This window comes from Otolemur garnettii, unplaced genomic scaffold (genome assembly GCF_000181295.1).
Source record: "Otolemur garnettii isolate 467f Iridium unplaced genomic scaffold, OtoGar3 scaffold00009, whole genome shotgun sequence".
In the NCBI taxonomy this organism is placed as follows: Eukaryota; Metazoa; Chordata; class Mammalia; order Primates; family Galagidae; genus Otolemur; species Otolemur garnettii.
In genome coordinates, this window is record NW_003852404.1 from 26116524 (window position 1) to 26126726 (window position 10203).

Sequence of the window (10203 nt, forward strand, 5' to 3'; positions counted from 1 at the left end):
ATGTTAGGTGTGGGGACAAGATGTTAGGTCCCCGTGTTTTCTGATTCTTGGGTCCCAGTACCAAACAATGATTACTGGTATCAACTTGCAGAACAAATGAGAACAAGCATCTGCAAGCAGGAGAAGTCAAAGGTCATTAAAGCATAGAACATTCTGAAGATGGACTGTATCTCCCTCTGCAAGTGGAGAACACCCTGAGTTTAGCAAGATTCCCTCCTCCTTTATGCCAATTCCCTAATTCTGTGTTAATTGAAGGAACAGAATATTTATGGGTTTTCTTGGGAAAAGGTGGAGAGTTCTTGGAATGGTGAATCTGTCCCTTCTCTATCCTTATAAGGCAATTTCTGGAGGTTGGCATGGTATTTGTAAACTGTCATGGCACTAAAAGGTGTGATTTCTACTATGCTAATAGGGCAGGTTATTGCCTCAACTGCACGCACGCTCCAAAGACCTCCCCCACAATCAAGGTCATGATTGTATCTCCACTTTGTGGTTTCTCTACCTCGTTTTTGTTAGCCAGTCCTTGAGATGCTCTATTATAGACAAAACATCTGGTCTGGTCAGTCCTTGGGGACCCCTTGATACATCATCTGCTGCTTCCTAGAAGCCCTCGTCTGGTCAGTTTGTTCATCCTAGTAGACAAAACATCTCCTAGCATCATTTATTTCTCAATGGAAACCCTTAGACAAAGCATCTGTTCCCCTTCCTCCTTATCCCTCCCCAAAAGCAATTTGGCTCATTTATACTACTATACATCTCTTGCATCTTAAAAATATTAGGTGCTAAAAAATATTATGTGTCTCTTTAGTACTTTTATTACATAATACTTTTTCACTTTTACCCTGAGGCTATGGAGAGGAGTGGCATAAAGGGACAAGATATTTAAAACACAAGTATAGGTAAGATATGAGCCCATGGAGAATACATAATATGGACATTATAGTTCTCTCCCCAATCCTTTTCCTTTCTTTTTTTTGGGGGAGGGCGACACAGTCTCACTTTGTAGCCCTTCATAGAGTGCCATGGCATCATAGCTCAAACAACCTCAAACTGTTGGGCTCAAAGGATTCTCTTGCCTCAGACTCCTGAGTAGCTGGGTCTGCAGGTGCCAACCACAACATTTGGCTAACTTTTAGAGACGAGGTCTTGCTCTTGCTCAGGCTGGTCTCGAACCTGTGAGCTCAGTCAATCCACCTGCCTCTGCCTTCCAGAGTGCTAGGATTACAGGCATGAGCCACCAAGACTGGCCTGAATTTTCAAAAGTGACTCTATTTTGTCTCTAGGGGCTTATACAGGTTGACAATGAAGTTCATGATCTCATCCTAGAACTCAAAGCACTATACAACAATTCCAAAATTGCTTTAAAGGGTGAACTAGGCACTGGCATCAGTGCCTAGCTTCCCAAGGAGTGAACTCCAAAGGTGGCTAGAGTGATACTCAGCAATGAAGTATGTGCACTTTGCCTAGGATGTGTTCGTGAGCTTAATTTTTAGATCTTATAGATTAGAAAGCAGGGAGTCCCAGTGGCTATCATATGTTGGGCAAATCAACCTTAGGATGAAGCAGAAAGTCTGGGATAGGTAATTCTATGATAGATAAACAGGATTCTTGATAAGATCTTTCTATCATCCTGCTATAGAAATTAGGTCACCACTGAGGCACACTATACTTTTGGGCCTTCCAAGCAAGAAAATCAGTGGATCACTTTTAATTGTTTAAAGCTGTTTCAACAGTGTTTTCTGTTGGCTCCATCTGTTGGTTACCTTTTAAGTCTATAGCGATTCTCAACTTGTGGGTCATGACCCCTTTGTAAAAATGAAAATACATCCTGCATATCAGATATTTACATTATGATTCATAACAGTAGCAAAATTACAGTTATAAAGTAGCAACGAAAATAATTTTATGGTTGGAGGTCACCAAAATGTGAGGAACTGTATTAAAGGCATTAGGAGGCATTAGGATTGTTGAGAACCACTGAGAGGTACAGTGAATTAGAAGAAAAGCTTGTTTTAGTGTTTTCAAACAACTTGAGAGAACGGTTTTGGTCTTTAAAGAAACAATAGCAGGAAAGAAATGAAGCTTGATAATTTTATAACTTCTTTTGGGTTGTAATGTTCTTACCATTGCTTCAATATTGTGTTAAAAAATGAGTATCAAAATGTGTGTTTTTATGTTAGTGCAGGCATCTTTATAATATATTATAACATAGAAACTTTTTCCCCCTTAATATTGAGATACCTAACCTTAAGATTTGTTTGGCCGTTGAATAGGCTATTTACAAAATTGATCAGAAGATAAAAGCAAAACGCAGCCCCAAATATGCTAGTACCAGTGAAGTTAAAATGATATTTTAATAATGTGATAAAAAGAATGAGATTATTGAAAGCACATCAGAATCAACCTATGTACTTTAATGGTTTTGGTTAGATATGAAATGTCTCAAGATCCATAAAAGGTAAATTTCATATTTACTCTCTTCATCTCAACACTCTTCTCCCCCATTCTGTTTGAACCTTACACACTTGGGTAGAAAAACTAATCATGCTAATATTCATTTTCCCCCATTTATGGTGTAAATTTTAATTTTGGAGCCATTTTGGGCTCAAAATTTTCTTTTCATACAAAAACTGATTTATGTAATTAAATTTGGGGATTTTCAAAACTGTTATCTCTGTTTTTATTTTAGGAATCTGTTTGACAATCAAGACTTAGAATTCTACAGTTTGTTTCCCTAGGTTGGCTTGGTTCTAAGTTAATAAACCTCAACATCAAGGTCTAATTTTTAACCATGCAAGCACTACAGTAAGAGACATCACTGAAAATGAAAAATACCAAACCAAACAAACAAAATCCAGATTGCCTTTCTGTTATTATCTCTAATTGTCAGCCTACTGTGGATATTACGTTTATGTAAATCAGAGATTTTATGTGTCTTTCCTTCCTTTTAGGGTGGGGGCATTGTCCTCTCCTAATCCACTAGTTATTTAGCAGTGGAAAGTTACATGTCTCTTCATTTGTCTTCTGCAAAATTTTCCTCTGGGATTATGGGTTTCTCCACTGGGGCTCTTTGGGACTGCTTTTTAGTGCTCTTAATTAATATTTGAACTTGCAAGCCATTGTCTTCTTGGTGAACTAGTGACTTTTCTTTAATGGGGTGTTGGTGTGAATGGATGGAACAGATCTCCATGTTTTGGCACCCTGTCATGCAGCTTCCCAAAAGCTAACCAAACTTTGGTTATGTTATCAGATAAGTTTATAAGAAAATTACAACATGGGAGAGGAAAAGTTAATGGTTTCACCAGTTTGAAATTCCTCTTGAACCCTCAATCAGAGGCTTTTACAGGTACATATTAACATGTATCTGTAATTCCCATGGATATTCCCTATTATCTTGACCTCAGTTTTGTTATTTATGTTCTTTATCTACCCCTTCAAGTTTCTCTGTCTGAAATTCGATCCTATCTGCCTTCTGACAAGGCTAACCTCCCTGAAAGGTTGAGCTCTTTCTTACCTCTTTGTATCCTTCTTGAGTTCTATAGTCTCAATGGCGCCCCCAGCGGTGGGTCCTGGAGGTCTGCAAATTCCCAGTCTCCCAGGCACTAGTCCTGTGAAGGGGGTAAGAAAAAGACATGAAGGCTATGTTAACCAGTTGGATGAAAGTACTTCAAATTGTATACAGAAACAGTACACTGTATCCCATGATAGTATTAATGTACAGTGTTATGATTTAATATAAACAAAAGTGAAGCCTTCAGTTTAACATCCCTTTCCTCCATTCACACTGATTTTTCCACTTTTGTATGAATTATTAACACATCTAATCTGCGAAACACAAACTTTGCAAAACTGTAATTGTGTATGTTTAAGGTTTACAACATAATGTTCCGGTACACATATACGATAGTAGTAAAATGCTTACCCTAGTGAAGTAAATTAACATATCCATTATCTCACATAGTTACCCATTATTTCTGTTTTTGTGTCAAGAGCAGCTAAAAATCCATTCACTTAGCAGGAATCCCCAACACAGCACAATTTAACTAACTTTGAGCATCGCACGTTAATCTCTAGACTTATTCATCCTACCTTTTCTCTATGTCTTGAAGATAAAATAATTTAAACCTAAATTGAGGACCGAGTATTTCTTCCATTAGCAAAGCTGTGTACTGCTGGCGGATCTCTAGCATTGTGCAAGGTAGCACCTGGGACCTGGCACCAGCACAAAGAACCACGGGAGCTTTTAGCGGTTGCTTTCTCCCTTGGATGAGGAATGGCATGAGCCTCACGTTCATTCCTGGGGTTCAGATTCTCCTCTGATATGAAGAAGAGGGGTTGCAAATTCCTGTCACCACATCTATCTTGGGGGTCTTTTAAGGCAAAGCCAAAAGTTCATTCATTTAAAACAATTTCTTCTCTTTTGTTTTAACTTAGTTTTTGACCTAAGGCAATTTGTATAACTCCAAACTTGGTTTCAAAATTTAGCAAATGGCAACTATACAGGTGGCCATTCTCCACATATTGGGAAATTTTTAACATACAGCATTTTGTTTGTACCTTCTACCTTAATCTTTATCTCATTCTACCTCGTATGGTAGTTAGACAATTATTTTGCTAAGCACTGTGAGAGAAATAGACCATGTACATATATTGTCATTTTTCTCTCCTCCACTAGGTGGTGATGCCCTGAAAAAAGGGCCTTATTAATTATTGTATCTCCTAAAATATGCAGCATAAAAATGCTCATTATTGGTATCCAAAATACTTCAGAGATTATCCACAAGTACAGAGGATGAGAAAATCATTTTCACAAAATTTGCAAGCCTATTACTGAAGTATGTATCATAATATACTGACCTTTCTCACAAAATGATCAGAGACTAGTTCAGATCTTTGACTCCTGTAGTCCACTCATAGACCTCCACCTTTTAACCAGGAACAGAGATTCATGTGGCCTTTTTATCAAGGCTCATGGGTTGTAATCAAGTTGCAGAGTCATTACTTCTGATCAATCGGAATTATCAACTCCCAGGACCTACAGGTGAGAGTTATTTTCTCTCAAAGAAGTGCTCATAATTTCTATAGTGTGTTTGCCTCTTTTTCTTTGTCTGGTATGGTATTTTCCAGACTCTGGGTACTTAACAAATGTTAAATGATAATTCTTTATTGACCTGACTGGGTTTGGGGAGCTTTCAAAATTTTCAGGAAAGCATTTTAAATGTTTTGTGATCTTTAGGATTTTAAAATAGCATTACGATGACCTTTCCAAGCAAGAAAGCAGAAAGTTGCTCAAAGCTGAAGGCCAAGCAGTTAAGACGGGTATGATTCGTCTCTTTTGGCTCATTAATTGTATGTAAGTGGATACAGAGAGTTGAAGCTTTTGTTAAATAACTGACACACAGTTAATTCCAATTCATAATATGTTTCAGGGATAGTAGTATAATTATGCACAAAATGGCCTTCATGGCATAGAGTGAAGTAGAGGGTCAAATAAATACTGCATAGAGAGCCAGCCCAGACAACTCAGATTCTCTCCATATCCTCAGTGTAAGCACTGATGCCAATTATAATGCTTTCAACTTATGGTGGCTTCCTTACTGCCAAGACCACAGTAAAGTAGGCCCTGTTTATAGCTCTATACCATGTATATTTTCTACCCCGATATTAAAAAAAGTTGCCACAAATGTAAAAAATATACATTTATTACAAATTTACTACAATTCTGGAGGTTAGAAGTCTCAAGTGGATGTTACCAGTCTAATATCCCCTAAGACACCAAAACTCTACAGAGTTGCATTTCTTCTGGAGGCTCTAGGAAAGAATGTGTTTTCCTGCTCTTTTCAGGTTTTAGAGGCTTTCCACATTCCGTGGCTCATGGTTCCATTTCTCTATCTCCGGAATCTGCAATGTGGCATCTTCAAATCTCCCACTCTGACACTTCTACCTCTCTCTTGTAAGGACCCCCATCACTACATTGGTCCACTTGGATAATCCAGCATAATCTTTTGATCTCAAGATCCTTAACTGAATTCACATCTCCAAAGTCAAGGTTTCTTTCCCCCTTTGGGGTAATATACTTGTAGATTTCAGGAATTAGAACATGCGGGAGAGCGCTCATTATTTTCTTACTACACATTAAAAATAAAATTTTAAATTATTTTAAAGAGTAATTTTATTTATTTATTTATTTATTTATTTATTTATTTATAGAGACAGAGTCTCACTTTGTTGCCCTTGGTAGAGTACTGTGGTGTCACAGCTCACAGCAACCTCCAGCTCTTGGGCGCAGGCGATTCTCTTGCCTCAGCCTCCTGAGTAGCTGAGACTATAGGTGCTTACCACAATGCCCGGCTATTTTTTGTTGTTGTTGTTGCAGTTTTGCCAGGGCCAGGTTTGACCTGCCACCCTCGGTATATAGGGCTGGTGCCCTACTCACTGAGCCACAGGTCCTGCCCTTAAAGAGTAATTTTATATTATGATGATATTGTCAAGATGTTAAGCATGGAATATTGCTTCAATATCAAACAATTAAGTTAAAAACTGAGCAAATACAATGATTTGTGTTGCGCAAACCTGGGTTTTCAGCTGTCTGGAGTTTTTAATCATCTCTCTTATATATTTATTGTGTAAGTTTTCTGATTTCGATTTTGTTATCTAAATAATGAGGTTATAATGCCTGTCTGATAAGATTCTTTGGAAAGCCTTATTCTGGTTTTTCTTTTTTTTTTTGTATCAACATCTAGCATGGTAATTATTGATTTATGTTAAGGCAGAGCTAACGTCAGTACATCCTTTGATAAAGGCTTGGGTTGGTTCATAAGTAATACTCAAAATATCATTTGGAATATCCTTTGTATAGCTCTACGAAGAAAAATGCACAAATGTCCTATTGCGTACTGATTCTTGTCTACTAAGATAAGATATATAAAGGGAAAAATGATATTCCATTTGGATAATTCTGCTACTTATTGGAAAAGTTCCAACTTTAAAAGCTTCATCAGAGAGGAATGAAAACCCGAGTATTTAATATCAGAGGGCATGAGTTCTACGATCTCAAGGGTTGGTCACTGGATACTACTTAAATTAATGTTTTCAATTAAACAAATTCTGTTGAAAAAGTAGAACAAATGAGCACCTATAAGATGTTTTAGTCAGTTAATAAATGGACTGTTGTTATACCCAGGAGAAAATGGATGAAAATTGAATTCTGCATGATAAAATGTTATTAGTTTTAACCTTAAGACAGGTTGGCAAGTATTTGCTGTCAAAAATTCTCTTATATCTAATTTTTCCCTTCTTGGTTTTGCTGTGTAAATAAATGGATTCCATTTCCTCTGTATTCCGTTAGAATTTATCTGCAGTCTGAAGTTCTGATATAATACTGTAATTTTATTATGTCATTTGATGTCAAGAGTTATTAGAATCTGTTTGGAAATACAGCATGCATACCTTGGATGACTGCCTTTAATCTAGAAATTTATTTTTTCTACTATTTCGACTGGCCATTATCTGTCAAGATAAAATAGACTATAATTAAAGAAACAATATGTACTGCTATATTTCTAATTTTAATGATGCATAAAATCATATGTGCTTGATATGAGATTTGATTTAGTGCTTCATGTAAGGGCTCAAATTATATAATACATTTTGATTTTGTTACCTCATCAGTTATATACAATTATTAAGTTTTAAACATTGAATACATTTGTGTAAGTATGCCATCAAGTAGCTAATAAGGTATAAAGAAGTCATTAGCCTTTCTTTAGAGAGATATCTAAGCTGGTGAACTATAACATTCCAAGTTCTTCTAAGTGTCACTCGGAGTTCTGGGGGCTGTCTCTCTTTTGAATTCAGAAATCATAAATTGAATATCTTGATATACTTGAGTAAGCGGGAAATGAGCACTGCTTTTGCAATTGACTCATAGATGTGATCCTAAGCGGGAGGACAAGGATGAAGAGGGTAAGAATGAATAATAAATGTATTTGAAAATGAGATTTAACATGTACAGAGTACGAAATTTTTCCTGGTATTCTAAAGAATCCATTTCTTTTTCTTTTGCCAGACCTCCTAAGGAATACAATATATGTCTGATAGTTTATTTCATCCTCATTAATTATAATGTCTTAAAATAAACAAATAAAATATTTAGAAATATTTCTTGCCTTAATAATATGCCCAAATGGGGGCTATAGTCTCCATGGAGAAGCCATGTTTTTCCTTAAGACTTTCTTCCAGTAATATTTATAGTTGATGCATTTAAAAAAATATTTACAAAAATGTACATTGTTAACTTGACATTGAAGTTAGTGATTTCAACAGAAAACAAATAAAAATGGAATCAGAAGCCTATTTTACAAGGTGAAAAATTTCTCACAACGTCAGCTTCTTTTTTAGGTTTAAATTTCCCTTTCATGTTTTTTTCTGTAAGGATTCTGAAGAATTCCAGTCTCCCTACTGTTGTGTCACACATAGATTCATGTTGAATATGTATTTCCCAGCATCTAGAGATGCTGATTCAGTGTAGTTGGTGACAGGTGTCTCAATGACAAAGGCAGGAGGCCTTTAAAATCTTCAGTTTGGGAGTGTCAGGATGGAGATGACATAGGCTCATGCTGACAATCTAAAATGAAGGCTCTTGGCATAATTGCTTTTCATTCAAAAGTTAAGAACTGCAGCTGCGTCCTCTTCACCTCCAATTCCTGCAATCTCCATGCATGGAATGGAGAATTGCCTCCTTCATTGCTGAATTTCTGTTCCTCCCTTCTTTAAAGTAACCAAAGATCAATGAACTTGATGCTGTTCTTGTTCTCACTAAACTTAGCCTGGCCAAAATAATCCATTCAGCTGGAAAAAAAAAAAAAAAAAAAAACTTCTCTGAAGAGAAAGATTTTGTGTTCTTATTCTTATAGAATGAATATCTCTTTCCTTCTAGTGCACACAGGTACTGCAGCACAAGCTCAGGCAAAATAAAAAACAAGGAGGGAGAAAGCATTGTCTTTCTCCAGAAATGGCTCACAATATTCAGATGACGACAGGAGGAATCAATTAGCTGAAGATTTATAGCAGTCTGTTAACTCTTGTGCATGAGATGTAGGTTAATTGAACTATAAGAATGTGTTCATCCGTGAATGGCTCTTAGATATGCCTGGCAAAAATGTGTGGGTACACACACACACACACACACACATGCACACACGTTCATCGTTTAAAAAAACAAGACGAGTGGTGGTCTGCAAGGGGTTAAAAATCAGGGTATAATCAACTTAACGCTATATTTCCTGGCCTGGATTAATTATGTAAATGTTTTCTGTCAGAATTTAACGATATCGGTGTGCGATCTTCATAATTTAGTGAGAGAGCTTTTGTCACGACGACTTCCTACACCACACTTTGAATTGTTGAATAAAGGACCTTCATAAACGAACATCATTATAACCTCAGGGCTTCTGGAGCATGTGAATCGGTTTTACAATCCACAGTTGGGTAGTGTAAAAGCAGTCTCTGACGGCCATAGGAGCAGCCTTGACAACTGTCAGCGTACCGTATACCCAGAGCAATACCTTTGAATTTTATCACTGTCAAGAACAAATCATAGGTAAATGGATACGAATTCGGATAATGAAGTGGACTGAAATGGCCCAAGACCTTCTTACTAAATTTAAAGGAAGGCAACATCAGAGCCAAATAGCTATTGCCCAACCAACATTTTTCTTTTTGATTACACTGTGGGAAGGCAGAGAGACAGGTAGTTTTAGGAATGTATTGAAGCTAGGGTTGAGCTCAGCATACAAATATACAACAACATAAAAAGTATGCTCATGTGGGCCTGGAAGGGTAAAACAGGGGGTCAGTAGAAGTATTTAACTATTTAATTCACTGTTATTTGTCCTCAGCTACCTGGGTGGATTCAAATTGTCACCTTCTACTGAAAGAACAGCGCTTATCTTTTGAGCAGCACGTCACATTTGTGATATATGAATCCAGAACTCCAGCTTTATATTGGAATGTTATTTTCATGTCCTTCCTTTTCTCTTTCTTCATCTCTTTTATTTGTGGCAGGCGGGTATGATATACGGATGGGACTGTTTATTTACGTAGCGTTTACAGATTTCGATTGAGTGGATCCAGGGAAGTAATATTGCACTGACTTCTGTGATTGTAAACTAAAAAGGCCCTTGAAAAGGTCCTTGAAGATTT